The 14703-nt window shown below is 41.7% G+C and overlaps 1 long non-coding RNA gene across 1 annotated transcript in view; it reads right to left on the bottom strand.

Moving 5' to 3' along the window:
• The window catches only part of LOC144785389 (uncharacterized), a 135705-nt gene that overhangs the window by 50273 nt on the left and 70729 nt on the right, over positions 1–14703 (bottom strand). The window contains exon 2 of the long non-coding RNA XR_013601849.1: positions 4148–4313. This is a non-coding gene — a long non-coding RNA (uncharacterized LOC144785389). The remainder of the gene's footprint in view (positions 1–4147; positions 4314–14703) is intronic.

Raw genomic sequence — 14703 nt, forward strand, 5'->3', positions numbered from 1 at the left:
TGCCAGAACACTCCTCAGGTCAAATAATGCAATCATAACGCTATTATGAAGGGGGGGGGGGTTAATTCTCACCGGAACAGCAAAATCTCCAGCTCTAGAAATACTATAGACCTTTCTTGGGGTCAGGTAGTTTACACCCCAGGAAACATTGGATTACTTTAAAAAAGTATTTCTTTGGGACTGCTGCATGTGCCTTGGCCCCAACAACATTTTTAACATACGTGTGGTGACCCTGCCAAAACTAGGGCACCTCAAAGGAAGAACAAATATGTAAAGTAGCCCATGAAATTGCAGTGCAACACTCAATCTTTTATTCTTTTCTTCCCATCATAAAAGAATCCATAGTCTTGCTTTCTTTTAGCCGCATTGAGTGAAAAAGATATCTTTCATAATCAAGGTTTTGTTTTGAAAGAAAGTTCCCCATCAGCAACTGGTTCAGACAATCATGTGAAAAATGTCCATAGTTATCAGATTGATGAATGAGTGTGAGTCCCCACACATTACACAAGAAATCATATCAATCTCTTTTTGTTCTCAACGTCTGTAGCCATGGTGAGCACATCACTGTCTCTGATCCATTAGCATCATCTTGAGCTTAAGTTGTTCATGTCACCCAAACTGAAGGGCACAGGAACGCTCAATGTTAATTGCTCAGATAATTACTAATTTTTCCGTGTTTTATTAGACTCATCTGTACACTATTAGCTAGCGTCTTTCACCCTATGTTACTGTCAATGAAAGCTATGTGGTTTCATTAGAATGAAATACATGTAAAAAATGAATTTGCACATTTACTATACCAGCACTGACAACCACTTAATTTAATTAAGGAAATATATTTTCTTGCATCTGTATGTTTTACGGAATATCTTCATTCCATTTAGAAACTATCGGCCACATGCATCAAACTAAAAAACGGTCCCATTTATTCCTAAATGCCTGTAGGCCCATAGAAATTAATTGGAAGCCATTCCTTAATTGCAACTCACAATTTGTGAGTCGCAATTAAGGAATTTGTAAGAATCGCTATTTTTTTTGCGATTTCTGCATGCATAGGCTTTTGCAACTCTTTATTAGTGAATCCTTATTTGACATTAAATTACATTTTTGATGCATGTGCCAGTATAATATTTGATCCCTGTCAAGATATGAAATAAAGAACTGGTAAAATTAGATTACAAACCTATCAATATGACAATCAGATCTGTCTTTTAATTACAAAGCCATTTCAGTTATAGATGTAAGCAAGAACCAGACAAAGAGACTGGTGCACAGACAGAATATCAAGTCTGGAATATCGAAGTGTCAGAATATTGAGTTATAAATATCAAAGTGGCAGAATATTGACTTCAAGAATATCGGTGACCAGAATATTGACTTGAAGGTAAGAAATATCGTTTTCTGTAATATCGAAGTTAGTAATATCGTTTGTCAAATTATCGTTGTTATTAATATTGATATTTATATTAGTATTCTGTATTATAGTATGTTTGTTAAAAGTATGTGATCTAATGTTTTTTGTATAAGTATAGCTTTTTTTAATGTATGTGTGACATTTTTGAGAAAGTGATTAATTTTATGTTAATTACATTTTACGTATTTTTGTTCTGTAGCTAGTTGTGGGTTTATAGGGGAATTGCGTGGGAAGTAATTTAATTATAATAAGGAAATTGATCATTTTTATTTGTTAGTATTTATAGTTAAAAAGCATTAATTAATTATTTGTTGGTGATTCTATTTTATTATTAAATTAATTGATAATTATGTAAATTGTGTTATTTTTTTAGGAGTGGGTTGTGAGTGTACAGGGGAATAGGGTGGGAAGTAATTTAATTATAATAAAGTAATTAATCATTTGAATTTGTTAGTATTTAAAATTATTTTTATTAATGAATTATTACTTGGTTATCACATTTTATTAATTAATTAATTGATAGTTATGTAAATTGTGTTATTTGTTTTAGGAGCTGGTTGTGGGTTTATAGGGGAACAGGTTGGGAAGTAAATTATTTTGAATAAAGTAATTAATATTTTTTATTTATTAGTATTTATTTTATATTTTGATTTTATAGTGTGTGTGGTTATTATTAATTAATTACTAATTGTTTGTTAATTATAATTAATTCATTCATAAATATATTAATTGCGTCAATTATGTAGGACTTGTTTGTACATTTATATGGGAACATGGTGAGAATTTTATTTGAAATCATTAATAATTTTTTGGGGGATTATAATTATTGTATATTAAATATAGGTATTTGTTTGTAAAATGTTTTTTAAACTTCTATAAATTAAGGTTTGTAGTTAATTTTTAGTACTTAGTACTTTTTAACATTTAAATATGTTTATGTTTTTTAATTTATTTTATTTTTATATATTTTTTATTTTTGTGTTATTTACAATGTTTATATAGTTGTTGGTATTTTCTTTCTTTTTCATTTTTATTTACATTTTTGGGAAAAATTAATTTTAAACCTCTGCTATCCAACAATTTCCTTACTTTTGCACTCTCCCTCGAGTGGGAAAAGTAATATTTATCCCCCTGCTATCCAATACTTTCCCTACTATTGCACTCACTGGAGTGGGAACAGTAATTTTTACTCCTCCGCTATCCAACACTTTCTCTACTGTTGCACTCACTGGAGTGGGAATTGTAAATGTTACCCTTTGCTATCCAACACTTTTCCTACTCTTGCACTCACTGGAGTGGGAATAGAAGTGTTTTCCCGTTTGCTATCCAACACGTTCCCTACTTTTGCAGTCACTGGAGAGGGAATAGTAATGTTAACCACTCTGCTATTTAAAGCTTTCCCTACTGTTGCACTCTCTGGAGTGGGAATAGTACATTTTACGCTTTGCTATCCAACACTTTCACTACTGTTGCACTCACTGGAGTGTGAATAGTAATGTTTACACCTATGCTATCGAACACTTTCCCTACTGTTGCAGTGTATGGTGTGGGAATAGTAATTTTTACCCTTCCGCTATCCAATATTTTCCCTACTGTTGCACTCACTAGAGTGGGAATAGTAATGTTTTACCCCTTCGCTATCCAAAACTTTCCCTACTGTTGCACTCACAGGAGTGGGAAGAGTAATTTTTACCCCTTTGCTATCCAACACTTTCCCTACTGCTGCACTCTCTGGAGTGGGAATAGTACATTTTACCCTTTGCTATCCAACACTTTCCCTACTGTTGCACTCTTTGGAATGGGAATGGGAATTTTTACACCTACGCTATCCAACACTTTCTGATCTGTTGCACTCTGTGGAGCAGGAATAGTAATGTTTTCCACTCCCCTATTCAACAGTTTCCTTACAGTTGCATTCAGTGGAGTGGAAATAGTAATGTTTTACCTTTCGCTATCCAACACTTTCCCTACTGTTGCACTCACTGGAGAAGGAATAGTAAATTCTTACACCTATGCTATCCAACACTTTTCTTACTGTTGCATTCACTGGAGTGGAAATAGTAATTTTTACCCCTATGCTATCCAATACTTTCCCAACTGTTGCAGTAATTGCAATGGGAATAGTACATTCTTACACCTACGCAATTCAACAATTTTCCTACTGTATGTAAGTTTAAAAATGTATAAATATTTTAGTATTTTATGTTATAATATAATGTTTTTATGATTATATTTTATGTTATATATGCGTATATATATGTTTTAGTTAATTTTTTTATATGCATAATATTTAAAAATTAATTAAAGTTATTAGATAATTTTTTTAATATACATTTTTATTTTTAATTCTATATATCTAGGTTTAAATGTTGGTAAATAAAATGTGATTACTATATTTTTTTAATATTTATTATATCTAAGTAAATATTTTTTTACGTAATTCTATAATATAAGTGTTTAAACATTATTATTTTTTATATATAAAAAAACAATCTCATGGACTTCGATATTTTTTACATCTATATTTATTTTTCGATATTTTTGTCATTTACATTTTATATATAGGATGGCGATATTTTGAGTATCGATATTTTTACATAGATATTTTTGACATCTTTGTTTTTGTCATCGATATTATGTCACTGACTCAAGAGGCAAGTGCATGGTCAAGATAAAAATTTTCAGGTACCTTTAAGTTTGCCGCTTTTTTTAAAAGCTTTAGAAAATTCCCACCTTTTTCTGGAATTAATCTCTTTCTTCTCTGGATTTCTTTTCTTCAACAGATTCCAATATCTTTTTCAAAGGTGACAGACTTTCTAAAGCAGCCCTCCTGCCAACTATAGTATCCTCATCGTCTGCCCGAACAGATCTCGTGTCCCACGGTGAGTTGGCTGCTCTTCTAGCAAGGCAAAAAACAAAATATAAACAGGAGAAAGTTGTACTAATATCTGTGTTGTATCAAACCTTTATATTAACATAATGAAGAATGTCTTCTGCAGCTAAACAATCATTTACCATAATACAAACTGGATAGCACAAGTCATCCACTCTGGAGCCAGTGATTAAATACAGCCGGTGCTTGCCAGGGCTCAGCCCTGGAACTGATTTCAGAACACAGTGGAACTAAACTGAGTGGCTTGAATCAATCATTTCAATGATTTGGAAACTTGCAATGATTTTAAAACTCCTTTGATAGAGCACGTGATGGCTTCGCACTGCTAATGGGGAAGCGGGCCTCCCTGCCTATCTCCCAGCTGGTCGGATAGACACGGATGCGTAGGCGATGAAGAAGCAAAGGCCATAAAATTGACATTGACACCGAACACAATCGGCACCAAACCGTCATGACACAAGAGGATGAGTTAGTGTGGCGATGAAAGTTAAATAATTCCTATTTACGGACTGTGAATGGCTAATAATGCGTCATTGCTAATCGGATGGTGTGGGACTGCAGGTACAATGTGAAGCGGAAAGGAGGGGAGGGGTTACAGTGTTGAAGTGGGGGGAAAAAGTTAGAGGGCAAGAATAACCCGAGGATTGGGTCAGTGGGTGGAGTCAGAGTTGTGGCTATAACGAGTAAAGCATCCCTGATTTTTAGTATTTCTTTGCCATTTCACTGACCAGTTACAGCTTATTACCTTATTTAATTCAACCAATGGATACAAATGCTTATTTAAGGTTTAATGAGTTTTTGACATTAAAATACATTCACAAAGTGGCTTGCATTTCAAATAACAGAATGTCCTAAATATGCTTAAAAGTGGAATTACAAGCCTGTTATCTCTGCGCCATGCAATTTCTGTCATCAAAAGTTGTCCTCCCTTTTTTCACAAGAGAAGTTCAAACATTAATGGAAAATATCCTAGTTTGCTAATGTTGCCACATAATTGTGGCTCTGCCATATTTGTCACATAATACATCATCTGCTGTATAATCTGATGATTTTAACAAAAAAATTGTTTGCAGCTCAAACGGATCAAAAGTTACAAAAAATTTGACTTGTGTTGCTGCAAAGTTGAGGGCCCTTTGCAAAGGTTGACTGATCACCTTTCACGCTTCTGCATGTGTACGCTACACTAGTTCTGAGGGAAAATCTTTGCAGTGACTGCTAGTATCTGTAAAAATGTAAAATTAATAAAGTATCAGAAAATGTTGTCCTTCATTTCTGCATAATTTCAGTGGCCCCAAAGCAGACAGCACATGCTAAAAGTTCTTGTGCATGAAGCAGAGAGACCGTGAAGTTTGTGAACTTAGGGGTCGATTAGGATGATGGTAGGAAAAGCATTCTGACCGCCTTGGTAGAGAAAATTAGAAGTCCGCATGTACCACAGGAATTCTGGCAGACAGATTAGGATGAACCGCCTGAAAAATCTGACCGCAGCGAACGGATTCCATGAAATTCCGACTGGACCGTCCGGAACAGCTGAAAATCTGTCCGCGGTGGTCAGATTTGCTGCGGAAAGAAACAAAACAATATGCTGGTAGTGCCAGTGGAACGATCAGTTGTTTCCGACAGCCGCGATTGCAACAAATGATGAATGGGAGAGCAGGCAGAAACACTGTTGCATTCCCACCGCCGCTGTTGAAAGCAAACACACAAGAAAGCTCCCAAGTTTGGCTTTAAATCTCGCTCAGCCTCAATAAACACCTAACACACCCCAATGACACATCCCCTGTCATGCCCCGCAATTTCCGATGTGTTGCCCCTTTAAGAAAAGACTCTATATATGCAGGCAGAGCCCTTGGAGCGACGCTTTACGTTCTGGCGTCAAGCTCCGTCATTGCAGTTTCGTTGTGTCCCGTATTTCCTGACTTCCTGCTGGTCCTTCTGAGACCGGGTTATTTCTTCGTCCACTGTTCCTGTAGTTCAGACCCTCTTTGCTGTTCCGTGGCTGACGCCTGTTTCTACGGAACCTTGTGCTTTTCTCCTGCTCCGCCCGACGGCTGGGCTTGCTCTCCGCCGTCCGGCCGGGCAGTTGTTCCCGAGTTCTCCATTGTTCCTGCCCCGCCCGACGGCCGGGCTTGTTGCTCCGCCGTTCGGCCGGGCATTAATCCCTGCAATTGTTCCCTTTATTTACCTGCTCCGCCTGACGGCCGGGCTTTGCTCCGCCGTCCGGCCGGGTAGAAATCCCTGTTGCAAGCCCTGTCTCTTACCTGCTTACACTGGCGGCCGGGCTTGATCTCCGCCGTCCAGCGGGGCACTCTGTTAGGTATTTAGGTTTATTCCTTACTCCCCCACCCGGCGGCCGGGCCGAGTCTCCGCCATCCGGTGGGTTCCCCTTCTTATTTTGCCCATTACTTACCGCTTGGCTGTACCCAATCCCTTCCCTTCACTTCCTGTCTTCCTGGGATTCTACTTATGATGTGTTTGGGGTGTTCTTGCAAGGACTCGTGTGAGGCGCAGATTTACCTCTTCACTACACAGAATCACGGTAACAGCGCTATGCGCTACAATTATGTTTTCAATGATTTGAGTCTTGATTAAGTTCACATTTGGAGACATTGTTTGTATCATTTACTTTCAGATCCTCAGAATCGCTATTATCAGGTTTCTGTCCAGTCCTAGACATTATAGAAGCTGGATTAGGAGCCTTCTACAGGTTAATATAGAGAAAAAACTATACAAATCAGACATCTACAAACTCTCAACTATATTGTATGGTTACTGTTGTTTCTTGTTCTTTATGTGCCAGCTAGAGCTGAACCTTTTCAGGGATTACAGATCTACTCTACAACGTAATTCACAACTTGCATGGTATGTAGAAATAAGTACAACAAATAGTGACTTGTTTTGTGTATGTAAATTGAGGTTAGAAAGTCTGTGTTTTCTTTCAGCCCTCACATCCACCTGAAGTCTTTGCAGTGTTGCTACCTCTTACACACAGAAGATTACAGCCACAGTCTTTGTTTTCCCCGCCTTTCCTTGTTTTGTCTCCCTGTTTTCCCCTGGTGAGCCTCTCGGTACTCTAGTGTTTGATAGAGTCGGAAGGCCGTAGGGGAAGGCTGTGGATTGACTTCGGATTCCTGACGCTCCTGCGGAACCTGCCTGGAAACCATTACATCCCCATGGCAAGTAAAAAATACAAATACCAGGTCAACCCACCCAACACACCTGACATGAATACTTTATTTTAACCCACTCACATAGCTGTGTATAAATCCAAGCTGTTCCCTGCCCAGAATCCTTTGCACAACTCCAAGACTGAAGGGCCCAACCCCACAGCACAAAGGATAGAAAAATCAGCACACATCACAACCACACCCAACCACACACACCCACACACATCAACACCACCACCTTCACACCTGCACTTTTCACCCATTTGCACATCACACACCATGTCACAGAAGTAGATGGCCACATTCACTGACAATGAGTTGTCAGTGGTGGTAGATGAGGTAATCAGAGTAAATTCACATTTGTTTGGAAGCATGGTCCAACAGACACCAGTAGCCACAAAAAATCAAAAGTGGGCAAGGACAGTCAATGAAGTCAATGCAGTATGGACCCCCCACGCACCCTGAAGGACATCAGGAGGAGGTGGCATGACCTCAAGACCAGGGTGAAAGAGTGTTCTAACAAGAACCATGAGCTGGCCCAGAGGGCTGGCTGTGGCCCTCCCATTACATCACTAATATTCACCGAATGGGAGGAGAAGGTGCTTGCCACACTGTATCCAGAGAGTCTCACAGGAATACCCGAGGTAGTGGAGGCTGGTAAGTACCAACAAATGTCTACCATTACACTGCTATGTACTGTCTTGTACAACTAGAAAGCTATACTTCCTAGACACAAATGCTCTTGCGTACAACACACTCTTCCCAACACATGTCTCACATATCTAACATTTCCTTACTCAGAACCACCCCAAAAGTAGCAAGCAATATTTTCATGGGGACATATACAGGCAGCCAGCACTACAACTCCTACCGATCGCCCTTGTCCCACAGCTGAGCTAGATGGAACACTCGCCACACCCACAACCATGTGTCAGCCATTGTACTGCTCTCCCCAAACTTACAGGTAGATAGCAATCTTAACAGGGGGGGTGTTTGTGGGTGGGAAGCCAGCATTACAACTCCCACCAGGCACCCTTGTCCCACAGCCGAGCAAGATGGAGAACTCCCCCACCCACAACCATGTGGCAGCCATACCATTCCTCACATTCACCTAACAGATAGGTATCCATCTTAACAGTAAGGGGTGTTTGTGGGTGGGAAGCAACCACTACAACTCCCACCAGGCAGCTTTGTAACATAGCTGAGCAAGAAAGTGCACCCCAGACCCACAATTATGTGGCCGCCATTCCATTGCTCACCTTCACCCATCTTAACAGGGTGGGGTGTTTGTGGGTGGGAAGCCAGCACTACAACTCCCACCAGGCACCTGTGTCCCACAGCTGAGCAGGATGGAACACTCCTCCCACCCACAACTATGTGTCAGCCATTCCATGGCTCTCCCCAAACTTACAGGTAGGTAGCTATCTTAACAAGGAGGTGGGGGTTGAGTGGGAAGCCAGCACTACAACTCCCACCAGGCACCCTTGTCCCTCAGCTGAGCAGGATGGAACACTCCCCACACCACAACCATGTGACAGCAATTTCCCTCCACTGTGTTACTGAACAGTTAGTTAGACAGTGCATGCACCTTGCTACCCTTCTCAAGATGCATAGAGCCTTATGACTACACCAGCCCTCACATGTCATCCAACTTGGGATAGATCCAAAAGCCACATCCAGTGTGCAGACAGCTAAGTGTACATAACTGTCACAGAAATTAAACTTTGAACCACCAAGTAACATGTTGAACAAATTCAGGGCCCAATCATGCACCTCACAGAATACAATGTGTTAGTGCCACGGTGTCAGAGCGTGAAGGCCCATATGAACACAAAACATTCATGGTCAATCAGACAAACTGACTAAAGTAAATGATATGAAAAAGGTATGTATAATATCACAATGGCTAGTCCTTGATTAGCTGAAAGTGACTCCATGCAGAGCAAACCAAAAAGACACATCACATAAAGTTGATGTGCCGCATGTGGTTAGATGACGACATGTCCCTGTATTCACACAATCTGTACGTGGCACATGGTTTCTATTTACTTGTCACACCATGGACAAGTATTGTAAGTACCTCAACATCATGTCATGATGTTCAGTATCTTGCAGCCATACCAAGTGATTGCAATGTAAAGTGTGTGGTGTATGGCATGTAGAATCCAAATGTTGAACACTAAGCTTGTGGAGTGCACTTCAATGACCATGTCACCTCTGTTCAACAGGAGATCCACAATCAACTGCTGCAGAAGACAACACCAACCTGCAGAGCCAGTCTCCCCCGACGATGAACTCTCGGATGCAGTCTCCCTACATTTCTCGGTTGAGGAGCAACAACCTGGCCCATCCAGACTGCCAGGGCGTACCACTTCCCAGGCCCTCATTTTCCTCACCACCACCATTGACTCCACCACAGAAACAACCACAGTGCTGACCCCTGCGGCAATGACCTGTGCAGCGTCAATCACCACCACCACCACCACTGCTGCCTGCAACACTCTTGTGCCTGTACGCTGAGTGCTAATGCCACAGGTCTGGATCAGCAGGGCTCGTTGGAGGGCAACTAGGGGACAAATACAGGAGGACACTGGGACCAACGCCATAGCGAAGATCGCCAGAGTCCTTTGGGCACATGAGCAGACCCAGGGACACACGGGCCAGGTTGTGGAAGATGTGCACGAGCTCTGCCTGCTGCTGATGTCCATGGACACATGTATGGACCAACTTGTGGACCTCATGGGCCAGCTGGTAGGTGTTCTGAGGGACAAACATGTGTCCCAAATGACAGCTCAACCCCCCTCCAGTGGCCCGCATGCTGATACTCCCACCACCTCATCTGCGGCCACAGAGAGGGGTGAGCTGCAACAAAATGACTCCGCAGATACCGCTGAGCCCGCAGCAGAGGCCCCCCTTCCAAATGCACAAGGGGCTTTTTCAGAAACACCAGGGGAGGATCACATGGCAATGCAGCATCCAAATGCTAGTTGCTGAGCGAGTCATGATGGAACCTCTGTTCTCCTTGACATTGACTTTCTTGAAAATCCTTACCCATAGTGCCATTTTCATGGCAGGAGTCTGTTGGACTGTATGACTACATCAATGTGGTGACTACTTTATTTGTTTTGTTTACCATCACTGACAACTCATAAATTCACTTAGAACCATTTTGTAAATAATAAATTCTCTGTCACAAATACTCATTGTAAATAAACACTCTTTAGACACCTATGTCTTTTTGTCACCCCTATGTTTATCACAGTATGTACAATGTCAACTCAGAATCCAATGTACCACAAACTCTGACTGTGACAAGGCATTGAGAGCGTGAAGGGACCTAGAAAGACACAAGAGAATGACATTTACTTGTCAGCGGAGGTAATTACAGGTAGAACACACCACTAGTCATCAAGGTACACAATCCATCCCACATAACAATGAGCAACAAAATCTACATGGATATGAGGTACCTGGATAAAAATACCCTGTGCCGCACACATTAGCCATTAGCACAGAGCCATCAACAGCCAGCAGTCAAAAAGTTCTTTTATGCCTTGCCACTACCATAAAAGACAACAGACAATGTCACTGTTGTACAATGTCACTCACACTCAAGGGAAGTAGTTGTCAATGAGCTGTTGACGTAGGTCAACACCTTCCTCTTCTCCACTATCGTCGTCACTGAACAGGGGGATCTCTTTGTGCAAGGCCAGGTTGTGGAGCATGCAGCATGCAACTATAATCTGACACTCCTTTTGGAGAGAGTAGATTAGTGCACCTCCGCTCTTGTATAGACACCGGAATCTAGACTCCGGAAGCCCAAAAATATGCTCCACCACATTCCGTGTCCTCCCATGAGCATCATTATAGCAGACTTCGCCCGGGGTCCCTGGATTCCTCAGTGGGCGCAGCAACCAAGACCGGTTGGGATACGCAGAGTCACCTAGGTGTGAAAATCAGAGAGCAATTTGGTAATATAAACAGTAGCTGATGACAGTATGTCACACATACAGCACACTACTTGACTCTGCGTACTCACCAACAAGCCATACATGCTCCAGATCTAGATTTGCAATCAATTGTGAGATGATACTGTTACGCAGTATGTAGGAGTCATGTGCAGACCCAGGAAATTTGGCACAGACATGGGAGATAATCATATCCGCTTGGCATACCACTTGCATATTTATGGAATGGAAATGTTTCCTGTTACAGTAGATATGCTCACATGTCTGTGGTGGAACTAGGCCAACATGTGTGCAGTCAATGGCACCAACAACATTAAGTCTAAGATCATGGAAATAAACTTTCACACCTGCCAATTCGAGTCTCCTTTGGAAGTGGATGTAGCGGTCCTTGTATGTCATCATTGCGGACAGGACATCACGTAGCACCATGGTGAACATAGGTTGAGACATCCCACCGGCGATGGCCACTGTGTACTGAAACGAACCAGTTGCAAAGAAGTGTAGGGCCGCCATTACCTTAACTGTTAGCGTCAAAGCAGTTAGATAGGCTTTGTGAGGCCTCTGATGGTGTCATGGAGATGGGCCATGCCTTTACACTGTGTTAAGTTAGCATGAGCTTTTTAGAAGGTTAAACACCATTTTTCCTTTTTGCTGCCTTTGCACATGGCACACATTATTATAAATGTTTAAAGTCTAGCAGACTGTTTTGCTTCACACGAGAATAATATGTTTTCTTATAGTAGCAGCTTTGCTTGGTAAACTTTGTCTGAACAGTGAGTGCCGAGCCCTTCAAGGTTTTTTCAACCCAAGTGGTTGTTCGGTCTGATCAGTGCACGTTCTAGACATAACATATATGCAGCTGTGGCCACCTCTGATTTTGGCGCGTTTAATAATGCACTGCGTAGGCATGCTCACACACTTTGGAGAACATTCACATGCAGAGAGCTGGTGTAGAAAATGATGTGATCCCTTTCAACTAGGACCAGAGGTATGGGGCCGCCCTTGTAATCCCAAGAGACCTTCTATAGATATAAAATAGTCTACTAGCAAGGGAGGGTGAGAGCTAGATGTAATCTAACCTTTTTCCATTTAGCATTTTAACATGCTTTCTCCATTTGTATTTTATGGAATAGTAATTATACTGATAACCTTGTTGCTTGTAAAATGTGTGCTTGTATTAGCTAAGATACTGCACCTGAGAACACGGCCTTCGAAATAAATATTTCAAACTTGCACGTGTCTTCATTTACTCCCGTTTTGGACTGGTATGAGAGTATAACGAAAGAGTGTTCATGTGTTCCACGTTGCCTGGGGTATTCTAAGTTCCATGTTGTGGGTTGTCTAATCATTGGGGTTTTGGAAGAACAAATGAGATATTGATTACTAGTCTGGTAGGGGATTTTGGCTACTAAGGTGAGTTTTGGCACACCCTAATTCACTGAGGATCCAAGTCTCTATGCACAGTCCTGTGTATGAGCAGAATCCCTGCTACAATGGTGCTCCAATTGACCACATAGGTCTTGAAGGGTAAGGAGATCAGACGGAATTTCCTTATGATGTCCTCATCCTCTATGTCCGCCATCACTGGGAACAGACGATGCACATTTGGTCGTCTCCTACATATTATTAAAGGGGACACATGTCAATTTAATTCTCCTATCAGATGAGTTAAACAACTTATATCTTGACTGACTCAGCGCCAACAATGACTGGACTGTAACAACAGCTTAATGCTCAAGTCACATGCATAGACACCTTGATCTCATGTAGTTGTGCATGTGGTCAGTATGCACATACTGACTACCTCCAAAACAGATTCTGACTATGTGAATGGTAAACAGTACATTTTGTGGCACCAGTCCTGGGTGTAGGTGACACAGCACAGATTGGAAACAGCAACACTGCAGACTTCTTTGTAGATGCTGTACCTGCCACACATTCTTGCGTAAGTTGCACAGAGCAGAACTATTTTAACCAATGAGTACAGTGTGTATAATCTGACCAACTATAAAGATGAACACAGCAATGTACTCAGTGAAATAGGCACATCATGTGGTCATGCCATCATTACTTTGTGTTGATTAGCCATCACACACATTGACATGTGCCCAAATATGAGACTACATTACACATCCAAATCGGTGTATATGCACACAAATATCATAGGTGGAATGTGAGTATGTACATGCCAAAGCATGTAATTATGTGCACTGACATGGCATGTGTAGGCATCAGTGTGTTGCATGTCACACTAGCATTCAATTTTCCAAACAGGTTCTGTGGTTCATTTTGAAGGTCTAGGGTTCAATGATGAAAATTGGCTATTACCATTGCTAGAGCATAATGTGTCCATAGGTGCGGTAGTCATGCTCCGCTACCGGGGACCCGGTGATTGGTTAGAATTGAAAGATGCCAAATAGCAGTAGCAACTGCCTGGCATCCATGGTGTACCCCCGCCAATGCCCATGCCCTTGCAGCCAATGGGAACCGCGAACGCGGTAGTAAATTACACATTTAAAAAGTGCGGTAGCGGAGCACGCCTACCGCGGGTCTTTGGTTAGAATTGAAAGATGACAAATTGCTTTAGAGACCGCCGGGCCCCCGCAGTGTGCCACTACCAAACCCCATGTTTTGCAGCCAATGGGAACCGCAATCGCAGTAGTGCAATACAATTTTGAAACTCGCGGTAGGCGTGCACCGCCACTGCAGTCCCGGTTATTGGTTACAATTGAAAAATGCTAACCAGGCAGACCAATTGCAGAAGCTGAATACCACTGAAACAACCCCAGGGGGCTGTATATTTCTGTGAGAGAGCCACACAGTTCAATTGCATTCTGACACTGCTGCCTGCCATTCTTCACCACCAACTGCTGCTGTCCCTGTCTCCTGCACCCAGTGATGGCGAGAATTGAGAACATCAGGGCCTGTCCCTTCACCACAGAGTAGCTGGAGGTCCTGTTCGATGAGGTCCTTTCACAGTATGGGAGGCTATATGGTGCTAACAGAAAAAGGGGGGAGAGGGTCCAAGGGAGATCATTTATAGACCTGCGAGGAGAGTATCCCCTAATACAATACAATTATACCGCAAAGTCTCCTCGGGTCTCCAAAAGTGCGCAATGTTGTACAACAAAAATGAAGGATTCGAGGATTATAGTCTCACTAAATCCCCAACCAGGGAGAAATCCCTTTCAGGACGAAAACCCTCGCCCACTATAGGTGGCATGCTTCATCATATGGGTTTCTCCTCCCAGTGGAAAATCT

This window comes from Lissotriton helveticus, chromosome 10 (assembly GCF_964261635.1).
Source record: "Lissotriton helveticus chromosome 10, aLisHel1.1, whole genome shotgun sequence".
NCBI classification, from domain to species: domain Eukaryota; kingdom Metazoa; phylum Chordata; class Amphibia; order Caudata; family Salamandridae; genus Lissotriton; species Lissotriton helveticus.